We start from the raw sequence: 16,685 nt of genomic DNA on the forward strand, positions 1-16,685 counted from the left end.
TTTGGAAGGTAATGACAGAACCACGGAAGGTTTGGGCTGGAAAGGACCTTAAATCCCACCCAGTGCCACCCCTGCCATGGCAGGGACACCTCCCACTGTCCCAGGCTGCTCCCAGCCCATCCCATGGGTTTGGACACTTCCAGGGATGCTCTTGAGCACCAAGTGCCTGGCAGTTTTAAATCATAAAGGAAGGATCATGGCTGTGATGGTGCAGTTGAAAATCACACGTTTTAATGATGATTCCTTGGCTTTGCACTGAGGGAAAGCAGCAAGCCCAGCTCTGATGGGAGCTTGCAGCAAACAACACGAGGAGTTTGTTGTCCTGGCACCAAAACGCTGAAAAAAAACCCCCAATGATGGATTTTAAATTAAACTTCTCCTAATTTTTAACGGTGATCTTTTCAATGAATTCTCAATTCAGCTGCTGTCTCCTCAGTCTCCCTAAATTCCATTTTCCAGGGGCTGTACTTGTGGTGCTGCCCTGCTTGCCCCTGCTGCTGCTCCAAAGGAGTGACCCAGCTGTCCCCTTGGAAGCTCCAACACTGCAGGATCAGAAATCTTTTCAATGAATTGAAAAGGTGGGGGGGGAAAAAAAAAAATAAAAAATCAATGCTGAGTGCTGCGTGATTTGCATTTCAGCTTTTAGCCTTTCCCATGTTCAGAGCACAAATGGATGAGAGGATTTTAATGAAGATGTATGGAGGCAGAGTCTCTATTTCAGCAGTTCCTGCTGTCCCCCAGGTAATTAGCTGAGGCTCAGAGCTGCTGCTGCCTTTGCTGCCTGGCAGTGGGCAGGAAATCTGAGATGTTGTCATGGGGATGCTGAGGGTCAGCACCTCAGTGCCAGCAGGACCAGTGGAGCTGCAAAGGTGTGGGAAAGCCCCATCCCTTCTCTTTCTGCCTTTCAAGGTATTTTCCTGTCTCACAGTTTCATCCACACCGGTACCAAACGGCCAAACCACAGGGTTTTGTTTTTCCCCTGCCTTGCTCAGGAAAATGTTGAAGCTGTAATGCTGTTGGGAAAATGGGGTTTGATTTTATTACTCATCTAAACCCCAAGTCACTCACAAAAACCATGACCTGCAATCCTCGATTCAAGGGCTGGGTAACATATGGTAGAAATCCTGCTGATTTTAACTCGGTTATTTCCAGCTAAATGAGAGAGGCTGTGCCAGAAACCTTACAAAACCTCCGTGGGTTTTGCTGCCCTTTTTGGCAGTCCCCACAAAACCCTGCATTGTTTGAGACTCTAGGAAACCCCAGCAGGAGATTTTAGGGGGAGAATCCTCAGTGAGAGGGAGCTGGCATCAGCGGCTCTCTCTGGATTAATTCAGACATTTATCCCTGCAGGATGAAGGTTTTGGAGTGGGCTCTGTGCCTCCCCTGCCTGGCTGCAGCCAGGTGCTGGTGTGCTAAAAGACAACAACAATTAACAGGTTGGTAATGCATTTCTGCTTCTGGACGTGCCTCACAGGCAGAATCTTCTCTCCCTAATGAAAACTCTTTTAAAATGTTCCATTCTCGTTGCTTTGTTGTACAAAGACCCAGCCTGTGCCCCTCTGCCTTTCCCCATTATCCAGGATGCTGGAGCTGAGGTTAATGTGAATTAAGCTCTTGGCTTTGTCTAATTAGAAGTGCTCTCAGAGGAAGGTTGTTTCAGAGAAGCCCTAATAAATGGTAATAATAATATGCATTTCCTGGAAAAGAGGCTTCTCTTAGTGCTCCATTAGGGCTTGTCTAAATACAAAAGTTCTGCCTTAGAACATTAGGTCTCATCAGGTCTTCTGAGTATTATACCTGCATTCCAGTTCCACTTTGAAAAAGCTCATTACAAAACCATAACCCTGCTTTAAATAATAATGATAAAGCAGGTGCAATGGTGATGCTCTTCAAAGAATAATCTGGAAGTTCAAATTTTAGGAACAGTCAGAATTTTACATTTCTGTCCAGAAGCTGAGGCTGAGTGAATCCAGCAGGGATGGTGCAGCAAGGGAATTCCTTATCTCAGTTTTCCTGTCCTGTAAATAAAACTTGAAGATGGAGCCTCCCTGAACCTCACAGACATAAAACAAACACGTGCAACACCTTTGAAATCGATTCATGCCATGAAATATGCATATGTTGGAATTCCAGCAGGTGAAATGCATTCCAGCTTACAATGGCAAATACTTCCTATCTCAAAGTCCTGTCTATATAAATTATCACTGCATGAATTAAACTGCATTTAAATGAGATGTGCTACCAATGTTTCCCCACACTTATCTTTTCAAAAGCTGTTTTAATCTGCAGGAGCCAGACTGTAAATTAACCAAAAAAACAGCCTAGGAAAAGCAAATATTGGTGCAGAGCAAGGCACAGACTTTATTTTTATTGGGTTTTAGCTTGATGTTGGACTAGTCCAGGGAAAATTGTTATACAGATTAAAAAATCCATGGTGAGAAGGGTGTGATGTAGCCACAGCAGCTACCTGGTTTTCTTTGCTTATATATACACTTTTTGCTTTATTTTTTCACTGCTTTATCGACTGAATATAACAGAGCATTTCTCTGCTCTGCCTATGCTAATTAAATTTTTTTGGGGTTTTTTTGTTTTTGTTTGTTTCTTAATTAGCAGTTTGATGTCATTGTCACCATAAAGTTGGTGTTGGAAAGAACAGACCCATTGGATTCTGGCACTAAAGAGGATGAAAAGTGTGACCTGCTGGTACAGGTACTGTACATGTTATAATAAAAACCAGGCAAAGATAGATTGCTGAAATGTATTGTTTGCTGCAGGGGTTTTTTTAAGATATAAAAATCTATCAAAGGCTGATTTCCTCTCAGCTGAGTAACTCCCTTGGCTGGTTGGCAGCTTGGTGCAGGGAGAAGATTTGGGGTCTGGCTGCACATCACTAAATTGCTTTAAAAGCTGCAGCACTCTGAAGAAATGCCTTCCCAGATCTCTTGCAAATTAAGGCAGCATTGTCCTCAATAAATCCCATTTCAAGCCATGGATCTGTCCATGTTCAGGTGTTTACTGCACTGGATTGACTCAGTATTGACTTCCTAAGGCTTTGTTCTCTCTGCCTTGCAGTAGACAAGAAAGGGCACTCTAAAATGGTTCAGGATCATCAAAGCACTGAAATGATAAAGAGCACTTCTCTGCTAGGTTTTTATGCCGTTCTTATGAAAAATATTGAGGCATAATTTCCAAACATTATATTTGTAAAGTTAGGATTTCCACGAGTGCAGATGTTGCTCTGGCTAAGGGGAAGACTTGCACTGCAGTTGTTCAGTGTGAGACGAGGAATAAAAAGGCATAAATTGCTTTTGTGTCCTTGTCCATTTTCAAACTCTCTAAACAAATATCTTTGCCTTTTAGGATTGAAATTCAGGAAGGAAAACACCCAAGGTTCAACACCAGGTATTGGCAGTGCACTGTGAGGGGAGGGAAATGCCTTTAGTGCCAGAGGTGTGTGCTTAGAGTATTTACTGGTTTTATGGAACAACTCCCATTTGCTGCCAGGGATGGGAACAAACTGCAGCTGTCCACATGTGCCTGCACAGGAATTGTGGATCCTGAGTAGCCAAAACTCCCTCTGAACCTCTGGGTCTGTGATGTTTGCAGTGAACCAAGAATAACGTTCATCATTATGTTGTTTTCAACAGAGAGCTGGGTCTAAACTTCACCTCGTTCAAACTGCATCATCTAAATGCTTGTTTTGATATATTTTTTCTTTATTCTTTGGGCTCCTAAAGTGAAGCTTTATTTGGCATGGTGAGTAGAAATGCAGTGGTGATGTAAAGGCACCAAAACTCTGTTGCAGTCTGTAAAATATTGTTGTAGACAGACTAAATTCTGTTTGTATTCTGCACACGAAACAGGACTAAAGGTCTCTATTTTGGTGAAGATCAGTGTATTTTTACTCCTACCAAGCTATTGAACACTGTCACTTTTCAGCTGGGATCACTTCACTGACTCACCCTTTTTTCTCCCTAAAAGCAAATGGTGAAATTAAAGATAAGAGTTTTGTTAGTGATTATTTCTGCTTCCTATTTCTATCAGGCATTAAATTCCCATTGGTGGAAAGGCAGCCATCTGTTTTCCCTGATTGTAGCTGTGCCATGTCCACCTGTATCTGATATAATCCTGCTATTGGGACTCCTTGGGGAGATATAAATTTTGTTGTCTGCTTCAGTTTGTCTCTTTCCAATCGATAGATAAACAGGAGTGGAAAGAATTTTATCACTGAAAAGCTTCACTGGAGATTCCTTGGCTTTCATAGAATTCTGTGTGAGTGCTGGCATCCTCCTGGGCATGGATCACTGGGAAAGCACCCACACTTCTTCTAATGGGGAAGATTTCTGTCCCAGGACATAGACCTGAGTCTCTCTGAGGTCAGGGTGTCACTGTGCTTTGTTGGTAATAGCTGTTATGAGATATTGGTATGAATTTTGTGTCTGTTTGGGTCCCTGTAGCCATGATGTGATAAGAACGTGCTGGGGTCAGTTCAGTGCTGGGTTTGGAGCAGTTCCTGCTTTACCTTTGATTTGTCAGCAGGCAGAACTTTTATGGCAACTCTGTTCAGAATTCAGCTCGACCTGTTAGAAATAATAATCGTGTTTAAACCAGCACAGATAACACACTCCTGTGAAGTAGTAATGTGTGACCGGATTAATTTGTTTGTGACTGGTTTATTTGTGCATCTTTTATGAGGCTAATTACAGCCTTCCAGCTGAATAATGGGAAGCAATTGTCTGTCCAGGCTGGAGAGGGGAAGAGGGGTCAGGATCTGTGTTTTTTGTACCCTGGGTGCTGCATTTTGCTGCCACGGTTCCAGAGAGGAGGATGTTCAGTGCCCCAGGGCTCAGTGGGAATCTGTCCCTGTTTTCTCAGGGAGCTCCTGGCTGGGACTGAGGGTGGGACTGGCCAGGTGTGAGCAAATCACAGAACCCCAGGATGGGCTGGGAGGGGCTTTAAAGGTCATCCCATTCCTGCTGTGGGCAGGGACACCTTCCAGTGTCCCAGGCTGCTCCAAGTTCCATCCAAACTGGCCTTGAACCCTTCCAGGGATCCAGGGGCAGCCACAGCTGCTCTGGGCAATCCCAGTTCTCACAGAGAATAATTCCTTCTCTATATTTAGCCTGAATCTCTCCTCCTTTAGCTTAAAACCATTGCCCCTTGCCCTGTGGCCACAAGCCCTGATAAAAAGTCCCTCTCCAGCTCTCCTGGAGCCCCTTTAGGCACTGCAAGGGGTTCTGGGGTGTCCCTGGAGCCTTCTCCTCTCCAGGTGAACAATCCCAGCTGTGCCAGCCTTTCCTCCCAGCAGAGCTGCTCCATCCTCTGCTCATCCTGGAGCCTCCCCTGGATCTCTGCAGCAGCTCCAGCTCCTCCCTGTGCTGGGACAGGGCTGGGGCAGCTCTGCAGGTGAGGTCTTACCTGAGCACAGGAGCAGAATCCCCTTTCCTGCTGCCCAGGCTGGGGGTCAGCCCAGGGCAGGGGTTTGGGCTGCCAGGCCAAGTCATGGCCAGGTTTTATCCACCAGCACCCCCAAATCCTCCTTAGGGCCACTCCCCATCCCTCCACTCCCCAGCCTGCATTGATCCTGGATCATTTGGAATATCAAGGACAAATGTACATTGATATCGAGTTTGTTTTCTGTTTTTTATTTCCCAATATAAGCATTTTTCCCCCGAGGTGTGTGGGATGTGTGTGATTTACAGTGCAGGGACTAACAGGGACAGTTGGTGCCTATCACTGCAGCCATCAACATTTTGGTGTAGCACATTGTGCACAGCAGTGCAACGTACACACACAAAAAATTTAAACTATTTCAAACGCAGTGCTCTGTGTAATCTTTCCCCCTCTCTGATTTCCCTTTGTTCAGGGGTGTTTTAGGTGTTTCAGTGACCCCCTGGCTCAGCTGGGGCACCTCCTTAGCAGCTCCTTGTGGCACAGGCAGCAGCTGAAGCATTCCAGCCTTTCACTCAGATGCTTTGTGAACCTGATGACTGCAAGTTCAATTTTTGCTAATAGAGTTGGCAATTACACAGGCACTGAGAGGAGCCACAGTCAAAGCTGCTGTCCTGACTTTTGGGAGCGTTGAAATTGTTCTTTATTCCAGGTCTAACAGGGCAGTGAGAAATGGCACCCACAGTGGGACTTCCTGGTGATGTACAGGATGGCAAAGCCTTTAAGACCCATTTCCCATTTCCTTAGAAAACTTTTAGCAATATTTTAATAATCTTATCTTTATAAAAATCACATTTCCCCCTCTATTTTTTTTCTCAGTGACCAGCATCAAACCCATGTGAATCTGCAAGTTCTTTTTGCCCTAAAAAGGGGAACTTTAATAGAGCATGTGTATATGATAAGATTTTATTTATTTACTTATTTATTTATGCTGTAATTTCAGCTCAAGATTGGCTGATTCATTTAAACTTCATGTTGCTCCTAGGAGCTATGGTGGAGAAGCTGTTTGGAATAGCAGCCTGGAAAATGCCAACCTTTAATCTGTGCTTCAATCCTCCAAAGCCTCTGCAACCCAAACCAGGTGAGAAAGCGACTCATGCATGAGATTTTGTTGAGAACTCGAGGTGAGTGCTGTGTTTTCCTGTGCATATCATATCCTAGGTGCCACTAAATTACTGATAATTGAGTGCAGACTGTGGGGAGGATTATTTACAACTTTGTCCTGTCAGAGTGACAAAAAGCAGCCTTGAGGTGCAGCTTGCTCTGCTCAGCTCCACGCTTTCAATATTTCCTCAAGGCTATTGCTCCTGTCTGCTGTCACAGACCTACATCAGCATTTCCATGCCATTACCTTCAGCGAGGAGCATTCCCTTAATTCCTGCCTTGTTTAGTCCTGGACTATAAATAAAACTAACGGCTCAGGAAAGCGAGCCTTGCAGAGCCCTGCCCTGGGGGCTACTCAAAAACCTGAAAATTTCATTGGTTTGACAGTCTTTACAGACGAACATCTAATCTATAATAACCATAATGCCAGTTGGAAATCCATAATTAGGGCCCACTCTGAGCTGTGGCACAGCAGATGAGGAATAATGTCGAGCACTCTGCTGGAGGAAGTGCACCCAGAGTGTTTGTCAGGCCATTTTCTCGGTCTGATTCTTATTCTGGCTCTCTCTCTCTCCCCCCACCAACTCCCCAGCCAGTATGATGAGAAAATAAATACAGATATTTATGCCCATTTCTGGGAATGCAGTTGTCTCAGCACATACAGCACCCAGGAGGGCTGTAAGAAATAAATTAGTGATCTATGGTGTGGATGTGCCAGGCTGGATGCTTGTCTGTTTGACTGCTGCTAAGGAGCTAAATATTTCAGATGAGGAAGGTTTATGGTGCTGTGAATGTCACTGATATGTCAAAGGAACAATCAGCCTGTGGAGCTTTTAGGGCTTTATTCTTCACCCTGCTGCTGGGGGCTGCTGCAGAGGGGCTGCCAGTGCTGGGGGCTCTGCAGGCCCACAGAACCTCTCCAGAGGTCATGAGCACAACGTTTGGGTGATAGGGATTTGTGGAATCCTAGAACGTCAAAATTCACACCAGTGTGGGGAGCAATGAGGGAGGGGATTGTGCCCCTGTGCTCAGGTGAGATCTCACCTGCAGAGCTGCCCCAGCCCTGTCCCAGCACAGGGAGGAGCTGGAGCTGCTGGAGAGAGCTGGGATTGTTCACCTGGAGAGGAGAAGCTTCAGGGTAACCTCACTGTGGCCCTCCAGTGCCTGCAGGGGTCAACAAGAAAGATAGAAAAGGAATTTTTACAAGGACGGGACAAGGGGGAATGGCTTCACACTGACAAAATGGGTTTAGATGGGATATTGGGAAGGAATTGTTCCCTGTGAGGGTTGTGAGACCCTGGCACAGGGTGCCCAGAGCAGCTGTGGCTGCCCCTGGATCCCTGGAAGGGTTCAAGGCCAGTTTGGATGGAACTTGGAGCAGCCTGGGACACTGGAAGGTGTCCCTGCCCATGGCAGGGGTGGCCCTGGATGAGCTTTAAATTCCCTTCCAAACCCTTCCATGGCTCTGTGAATACCCTGGGCTGGAATGGAGCTGCAGGGATCACAGGGTGGGCTGTGCATCCCCATCATCCCATCACGTGCCTGGGAGTGTTTCCCAAGCACTCCTTGAATTCTCCATCTCTCCAAAAGGAGCCAGGCCAGTTTACAGGAGAGGGGAGAGAGCTCCTGGATGTGGTGGCTGGGATGTGCAAATCCCAGCGTTGTGCTGGCTAGAGAAGGGCCTGGAAGGCTCCCCTGGCCACCATCTGCTGCCCTGTTTGTGGAGTTTGATCATCTCTCAGCGAATGAAACTCCCTGATTCATCTCCGGGATCCGAATCTCTTCAGCAGGATTGAGCTCGTTAAAATAAAACCGTGTGAATGTGCAAATTCTCCTCAAAAGAGCTTGGGATTCATGAAGCAGCTCAGTACAAAAGTGGGGAAATGAGCTGTGGCTTTTTGTGCTGCCTATTTACAAACACAAGCTCCTTGATAAAAGCTGGGAATATCTCCTGGAGATAAAGCAGTGACTAAAGCAGCCCCGTGATCCTGCTTAGAGGACTTGTGGAAGGCACACAATGTCTGAAGATGATTTTAATGAGTGACACCAATTTCAGGGAGCTGTTAGGAGCCTTTTCTTTCTAGATGGTGGAAGGAATATTTCACTGACAGGTGTTTTAAAGTATTTCCTGTACAATGAGTCAGCTCAATTTGTCCATAATGAATAAAATGAAATTTAGGGATCATTTAGGGGTTATTAATGGCTGTGATATATTAATTATGCAGCAAACTTTAATTGTCTCCTCCTTAAAAAACCAGTTCAATTAGAGTCCTTGGAGTTTTTAATAGTGTGTTGAAATAGTTTTTCAAACAACAAAGCATTAAGTCTCGTTATGGATCCATTTCTCTTTTTATGGGAAATGATTTGACCATAACTGATCCTGACAGGGAATTTAAATAGTCTAAACCCAGCCTGGCAACAAACATAGAATCCTAATGTGTGCAGCTTCCAGCCCATGGAATTGTCCTAAAGTCACTGGGGTTGCACAGGATGTATGTGACAGCACATTCTGGGTTTGTGTGGGATCTGCAGCTGATTTCTGTCTGGAGAAAGTGAAATATACCCTGTGCTGTTTCTCCTGGCCATTCTCTGAACCTGCACCATGTGTCTGTAAAACAATTGGAAAACATGCAGATTTATTTACTATGCTCAAAGAAATCTGTCCATTAAGCTGCTGATTTATAGTTTTCCCCCTCCCCATCTACATTCAGTTTCACCAGGTACTTTTAGTCCTGTAAAGAAAACTGTTTACAAAGTGAGATTTACTTTGGAGCACTGTATTCATGAATAGGAAATAAAGGAACAGTTCTGAAAGGAGCTTTTTTTTCCTGCTGTAACTCTCATTTTGCACTGTGCAGGGAAATGAATCCTTCCAGCAGCCACCTGCAGGATGTATTTCCTGTGGAGGGAATTGATTTTCAGGTTTGTCCCAGTCAATGTTTAAGGAATGACTCGAACAATGTGCACAGCAGAGGCAGAATTCAGGAATCTGCAGTGCAGAATTGCTCAGCCCATTTGGTGTTTGAGGGGGACTCTGGAGCAGAAATCTGTGTTCCCATGGAAGCTGAGCACTCCTGGGAGGGGGCTGAGGGCAGGGTGGGATGCTCAGGCTGGAGCTGGGTCTGGGATGGCCACTGGGCAAGGCAGTCAGGATGTCCTGATGGATCAGGCACGTGAAATGATGGAAAGTACAGCTAGAGTGCAAAGAAATCAGCCCACTTATTTTTGTTCCCTATAGGACAAGGGCGAATCAATCAGGTTTTACTTGTGGCTTTAATTTTTGGTGTCGTTTCGTTTGGTTTGGTTTTAGCAAAGGGAAAAACGGAGCAAAGCTTCAAACTCCAGGTCTGAGCTGCTGAGGGAAGTCCAGGATCCCTTTCACTCCAATGAGTGCCCAGCAGGCAGCTCAACAAAATCTATTTCCCACTCCCACACACATAAAATGAGCAGGAGGAGATTTTTCCCTTCTCAATCATAACAGCAAGTTATGCACCTTGGGAAGCTTCCAAGCTGCCCCTGGGTATTTCCTCCCTAAAAAAGTTTTTTCATTCTGGGTCCCAGTGAGAAGGTCCCAGCCCCACTCTCTGTACAGCTCCAGTAAAAGGCTGGAATATCTCAGGAACAGCTTCTCCCTCTTGAGCAGTAGTTGGGTAGAAAGATGAAATATAAATAAAAGGCAGCTGTGGTCTGGGAGCTATCCTGACTTCTAAAAACAACACTTTTAAGAACCTCTCTGGCAGAAATAAATACTATGGCTCTGCAGATGTCTCAGGGGAGAGATGTGTTTTCTTCCTCTCTTTTTTTCTTCCAGGAAAAGGATGACAACTGATATATTTATCTGTAGGAGAGTCTGCTGATTTTATTTGAAGACTACAAGAAATTATTCAAGCTTCAAGCAAACATTTCCTCCGTATTTTTTTTTTTTTTGGAAGAAAATCAGCAAATTGAAAATCTTGCTTGTCTTTCACAGGAAGGATGCTACAAAAAACAAGTACAAGAACAAAGGCTGATGAGGATGAAGACAAGAAGAAAAGCAACTCCTTTTATTTTGATGAGAAATCTCCTAATTTTGGAGATAGATAGTTATTTTACTTGCAAGTAACTTATACAAGGGGGGGTTATGCAGGGGTAAGCTTTGACATATCAAAATTAGGTAAAAAGCCAAAAAATAGGATGTTTCAGACCAATTTTTTTTTGAGGATGATAGAAGCCAAGATTGATGTTAAAAGGAAACACTTAAGCTGCCTCCAATTTGAACCACTTGTCTGTTAACCTGACAGAAATTAGATTTTAAGTAAATTCTTGCTTTCTTAGGTTGGCTTTCCCACTCTCTAGTTAGGAACTGAACCATCTTGTGATGGGCAAAGAGGAAATGGAATTTCCCAGCTCCATCATCTGAATCATTAAAATGAATTAAAATTGAAGGTGATTTTGTTGTATATGGGGTTAATTCTCTATGGGATATTTGCTGAAGACTGAGCAGTAGTAAAAAGAACGTGGAGTGAAAAGCACTTTTCATATATTTTCAATCTAGAATGCAATTCCAGAGCATTCTCCCTTGATTTCACTCTATAAAGCTGTCAGAAATCACACCCGAATTGGGCCCAGCACTGTAGCTTTTATTATTCTGATATGAAAACAGAAAATGGCCAAATAGGTGCATTTTCCCAAGGAATTGCCATTTTTTGCCTGTTCCCAGCCAGGAGCAGAGGTGTGATCCCCTTCTCCCACCTCCCAGCACAGGGGGGCCCTTGGCAGAAAGTTTCTTCTCTGAGTTTTCAGAGTGCCTGGAAGAGAAATAGATGAACTTGTTCCACTTTTGGCACATTTTTTACTAAAAGCACACGAGGAAGAAACGAGGTTTTGGGTGTTCTTGTAAATATTTTACTAGAAAGTGGCCTCACAAGGGATTCTCTCTTTTGTTGGAGCCAGATTCCTCAGAAATAATGCTTTTAGTAAAAATTGCTTTGGGATCCCATCAACATGTCCTACTTTCCAGCTCTGCAGCAGTGTGAGGTGTTTCTTAGAGCATGTGCTTTTTTTGGAGACATTTATGGCAATGCAGAAACCTCTAGACCAGTTACTAATTTTTCCATAATTAAAATTTCATTAAAAAAAGATGATTAGAAGCCTTATTATGTAATCTGGATTTCTGGCTGACTTGCTAAACATCTTGTATTTGTAGGAGTAGGTTGTGTCACATCTGATCTGCAGATTGCCCCTCACCTGGTCTGAAACCCTCCAAAATGGGGAAGAAACTTTCTCTTGGATTTAAAAGGTTCTTGGTGTGACCTTGAATTGCTGCAACTGGATTTGTTGCTTGTGTTTGATGGCAAAAGCTGCATGGCTGTGTGTCCCATCCCTGCATCCTCCTGTGGAAGCAGAGGCTGTCTCTGATGAGGGAAAACTTCTTGCCCAGAGAAATTGTGGATGCTCCATCCCTGGAAGTGTCCAAGGCCAGGCTGGGAGCACCCTGGGATAGGGGAAGGTGTCCCTGCCTGGAATGAGAGGAGTTTTAAAGTCCTTTCCAACCCAAACCATTCCATGGCTCTCCTCCTTGGCTGGCAGGCAAAAGAATCCTTTTATCCTGCAATCTTTCCTCAAGCTCTGCTCCAAGCTGTATTTCTACATCTCTCTATAACTAGCTGTATGTCTATAACTAAATCAATATTTTAAATAAATATATAAACTGTGCATATATGAACAGTCTCCCCCCCACAAATGCTCTGCAAATACAGATGGATCTCTGCAGTTTAAAGCTCAGGAAAACACTGAAGGTGACAGCAAGACCTGACTGCAGCCAAGGGCAGGCTCAGGGAGGTGACAGCCCCTGGATCCATCCCCATGGATCCTCCCCAGCCTGACCTTGAGGGACACACTGCCTTCCTTTTCCTGCCCTTGGGGACTCCACGAGGGCTGTGACCAACAGGAAGCAGAGCTTTAGCTCAGCTGACAGTTCTACAATTGATTTCACAGCATCCCTGCTTCTGCTATGGGATCAAACTGAGCCCTGGTGTCCCTGTTTCAAGTGGCATCCAAATATCTCAGCAACAAATGATGTGTTGCACCTGAATTTTTTCTCGGGATGGAACTGTTTGCACAAAACAAAGCAGTAATTAACACAATTAATTATCTTCATGAGGCTGGCCCAGTTTCCCAGCACTTACTGCACTTACCTGTGTTCATCTTAGCTGGGAAGAATCCCATCAGAGCAGGAAGTTTGGGCTTTTTAACTGAAGTGGACACTGGTTTTAGGAGAGAAATGGAACATTTCATTTCCCCTAAAAGGTAGTAAGGAGGAAAAAAAAACCCAAATAAAACATGTATTTACTCTATTTAGAATTTCTGAACACTTTTTTGCCTGTAACTGCATTATCTGCCTGGTAGAGCAGTGTTATAAAGGTGAGATAATTTAAGTTGCAGAAGCACAAGTCCCTTTGGTTCTCCTGGATTTGAAGGGTGTGTTTAGGTCACTGAGTGCTGGAGCCCTCAAGGAGACTGATGGCATGAATGAGTCTGACTTTATTCCTGTCCCTGAGAAATACTTTGGGGAAAAGACAGGGGAGCAGTGCTGGGAAAATCTGTGTCCTCCCAGGCTGCTGGAAAATAAAGAGACCTTCATTATATTCTCATTACTCCAGCTTTCAGCACAGAAAGACAAAAAATATAAAGGTCACTAGCTTTTACCATCTGTGCTAAAATGAGATGAAGGTAATAGAGAAGTCCAAGATTTATTGCTTAGCAGCTGATTTGAGGCTTCAAGTAAGTGGTGAAACTCTTAATCCTATCTCAACACTTCCTTATTTTGTAAAGGCATGTTCCAGAACCCCCTGAATTTGATGGAAACATCAGAACTTCCTTCATCAGGCACTGGATCAAACTTCACAGGTTAATTGAAAACGTGAGTCTGGGACACTGGCTCCTGAGTGGGTTTGACCGAAGAAAAAGAATTTTAATTTGTGAAATACATGGGAGTATGAGAGGAAAATTACATCTGGGGATTGCAGCAGGTGATTTCTGTTTAATAAGGTGAGAGACTTCCCTCGGTCCATTTGGAAACCACTTGACAGGGTCTGTGCAGCTGCTTAATTGGATGCATTAAAGTACCTGACTGGTGCATTCATCAGTGTCCTTGCATCCTCCTGGAGGCTTTCTGCATCCTTTGGAGTTTTGCTTGGCTCTTCCTATTCCTTAGAAAAGCTCCTCTCCAAACCTGCCAGCTGCCATGGTGGGAAGGATGAAGGATACGAGCACAGCCCACCCTGCAGGGCTGAGGTGATCAGGGGCTGCAGATCCCAGGGTCAGGAATTTGGAGATTTGCTGTGAGACACGTCCACTCTGGCTCAGATGGATTTCAAAGGTCGATAGCTCAGCTCCCAGAAAGAAATGAGGTGAAAGAACCCGATTGTGTTGGACACTTTGCAGCTGACTCAGCAAGGCCAAGTGTGCAACCTCTAAATTAAACACTTTGAAGCTGATTTAATCGTCACATGAGCTGTGAATTTTTTAATCAGTGCCTATTTCTATCTGACAAAGGGATGTTATTTTTCTGTAAGGATGATAGCAGTAACACTCTGCTTTTCTGTGCAAGGCCAGGTGTAAACAGTCTCATTTTTATGCAGACAATTCCAGCATTTCAGAGCTTCTTCACTAATTTAGTTATAATTATCCAAACCTCACCCTCATCAAACAAAAGAAAAATCGGTCTGGCGCTTCTATGTCACTGAGAGTTGCTCAAAATGAGAGATAAATGAGGGATAAAGCCATTAAAATTATGTGGGCAGTGCAATTTTAAAAGCCAAACTCGAGTGGAGTGTGATGGTTGTGTGTGAATATCCCCATTACCAAAGTAAATAAGCCCAGCTGTTGGCAGATCTGAATTTCAGTTCTAAAGGGCCTTGGCTTCTCAGTGACCTCTACAGAGAGGGAACAGCTGGATTGTTCACACAAATCCCACATCAGGCCAGTTTTTATTTGAAAGTCTTGTGGCCCCAGTCCTGGCTCCAGCACACTGAATCTGAGGTTTTTCCTGCTCTGGCTGTGCTGCAGATGTGGGCACTGGGAGCTGATTTGCTCTTTGAGGCTCTGAACCATCGCTCATTAAAACCACCCTGCTGCCTTTAGGATCAGGGCAGCAGTAAATCTGTATCGGATTCTTTTCTTGCTGCTAACTTCAACAACTCCCAGGCAAAAGTTTTCTCATCTAAGGGTGTGTTTAAATGGCTATCTTGTATCTGAAAATAAGTATTAAGCCTTGGTAATGTATTAATTAGCCTTTTTTTAGTTTAATGTACCTTTTAATTAACTGAAGCTAGAAACACAGTTCACACATTTAAAATCCTAATCCTTTAAATCATTGCAAGTTTCGTCCTAAATTTAGACAAATCAATAGATCAAGTCCTGTAGCTTTCCCAAGAGCTAAATGCCTGTAATTACAGTTGGAAGGTGAGATTCCAGAGTGTGGACAAAAAGTTGTCTGCGATGTTTTTCTGGCTGTTTCTCCCCTCAGCACTCAGGGCATCATTTCCTGCCTGGCCAGTAATGAGCAGGACTCCAGGAGCGTTGTGTACTTTTGATTTGATTTTATTTAATGCTCTCTGCAGTGATAACAACCACTGGGGCATCAAACCCAGCCTTTGCCTACTGCTTTCCTGGCTTGTTAAATGCAAGTGCACTCTCAGCTGGAGTGGCTGCAGCAATTTTAGATCTGTGCTCATCATCTCGTTCCCAATATCCGAGTGTGTGAAATTCCGACTCCTCGGGCTCCTTTCCCAAAGAAAGCAGCACAGCCCTCGCAGCCACACTGCTCCTGAGAGACTACCAGGTGTCATTGGAACAGCTCAGTGAATAGCATTTATTCTTATTCATGAATTAGTCTGGCTTTAGCAGGGGGGATTGGTGCATGTGAGCAGAAGGAATCTTGTCCGGGACTGGAGGAATCCTTGGAGATCATCCTGCTGTATCCATGTAAATAAATGGCTGCAGGCTAAACCTGCTCAGTCACGCAGGCCTGCAGGGAATAGTTTTAGAGCTCTTGTTTCAGTAGAGGATAATTTGATTTTTTTTTTTTTTTTAGTACTTAATTTCAGGATTGGAGTTCTAATAAATTAAAGGAATGGAGACTTGGAGGAGGAGGAGGGGGGGAAAAAGCCATTCCCTGAGTTAAGCAGGAGATTAATTTGCCCCTGCGAAAAAGTGAAAAGCAAAGTTCTGCTGGATACAGAGAAGTTTTGGAAAGGGTAGCACATGCAGGGTGGGAGGCCTCCCTCTTTGGGTGTTTCAGGATCTGCAGCTGATTTAAGTGCAAAGGTTTAAGTGGGGAAGGAATAAAATGGAATCAGCAGTAACAAAAGCACTGGTGAAGGCACATTGCCAGGGATTTCTCCCTTGAGATGGACTGGTTTGATTTGGGTGCCCAATAAAGGTGCTGGCTCTGGCTGAAGATTGCCCAGGAACATCCCCAAGGATGTTCCTCATCCACCCAGTCCCCTGCTCTCCTGTGCTGCAGGAATTCTGCTCCCTGGGATCTTCACCCTTCCATGTCCAATGGTGAACATGAGGCTTGCTCTGTGACCTTAAAGGTATTTTCCAACTTTAACAATTCCATGGCTCCATTCCATCAGATTTGCTAGACCTGGCCAATGAATTCAAAGGCAGAGATGGACACACTGTGGCCCTTAGGGCTGAACAGTTCTCAGTTCCCTAACTGGGAGAAAACCCCCAAAAATCTAAACCTGTCAACAGAAGTGGAAGCATAAAATCCAATGTTTTTCTTGGAGCAGGGCAGTGGTTGAGCTCTGCCTCTCTCATTTTTTAAAATTCTTCCTGCAGCCTGATTTTCACAGTGCACCTCACCAAATGTTCCCCTGGTTTTGATGTGGAATGCACTCCTGTTTTGTAGCCTTGAAAGCAATATTTGATGAGAAGAGCCTGTTCCCAAAAGAAATTCATGATCCTGAACAAAACAAGCGAAGCAACTCTGTCAGTGAGTGTGGAGGAAAAATAAAAAGAAATAAGCAGCAAGCAGAGCTGGCAGAAGAAGAAACCTCCCCTTCCAAAGGAAGGTGTGTACCCAGAATGCAGATCCAGGGAAATTGTCTTTGCTGTGTGACATTAAATTTTTTCCAATG

General features: G+C 44.4%; 1 long non-coding RNA gene across 2 annotated transcripts in view; it reads left to right on the forward strand.

The window, feature by feature from the left end:
* The first annotated feature begins 607 nt into the window (after positions 1-607).
* The window catches only part of LOC148222705 (uncharacterized), a 31,421-nt gene continuing 15,343 nt past the window's right edge, over positions 608-16,685 (forward strand). Inside the window, exons 1-5 of one of the 2 annotated variants that reach the window (XR_015805786.1) lie at positions 608-741; positions 1,351-1,436; positions 2,611-2,709; positions 3,361-6,532; positions 10,367-12,932. This is a non-coding gene — a long non-coding RNA (uncharacterized LOC148222705). Of the gene's footprint in view, positions 742-1,350; positions 1,437-2,610; positions 2,710-3,360; positions 6,533-10,366; positions 12,933-16,685 lie in introns of those variants that run through there. The other variant, XR_015805787.1, reaches the window with a different exon arrangement.

The sequence above is a fragment of the Sturnus vulgaris genome, chromosome 10 (assembly GCF_052056855.1).
Source record: "Sturnus vulgaris isolate bStuVul1 chromosome 10, bStuVul1.hap1, whole genome shotgun sequence".
Taxonomy (NCBI): Eukaryota; Metazoa; Chordata; class Aves; order Passeriformes; family Sturnidae; genus Sturnus; species Sturnus vulgaris.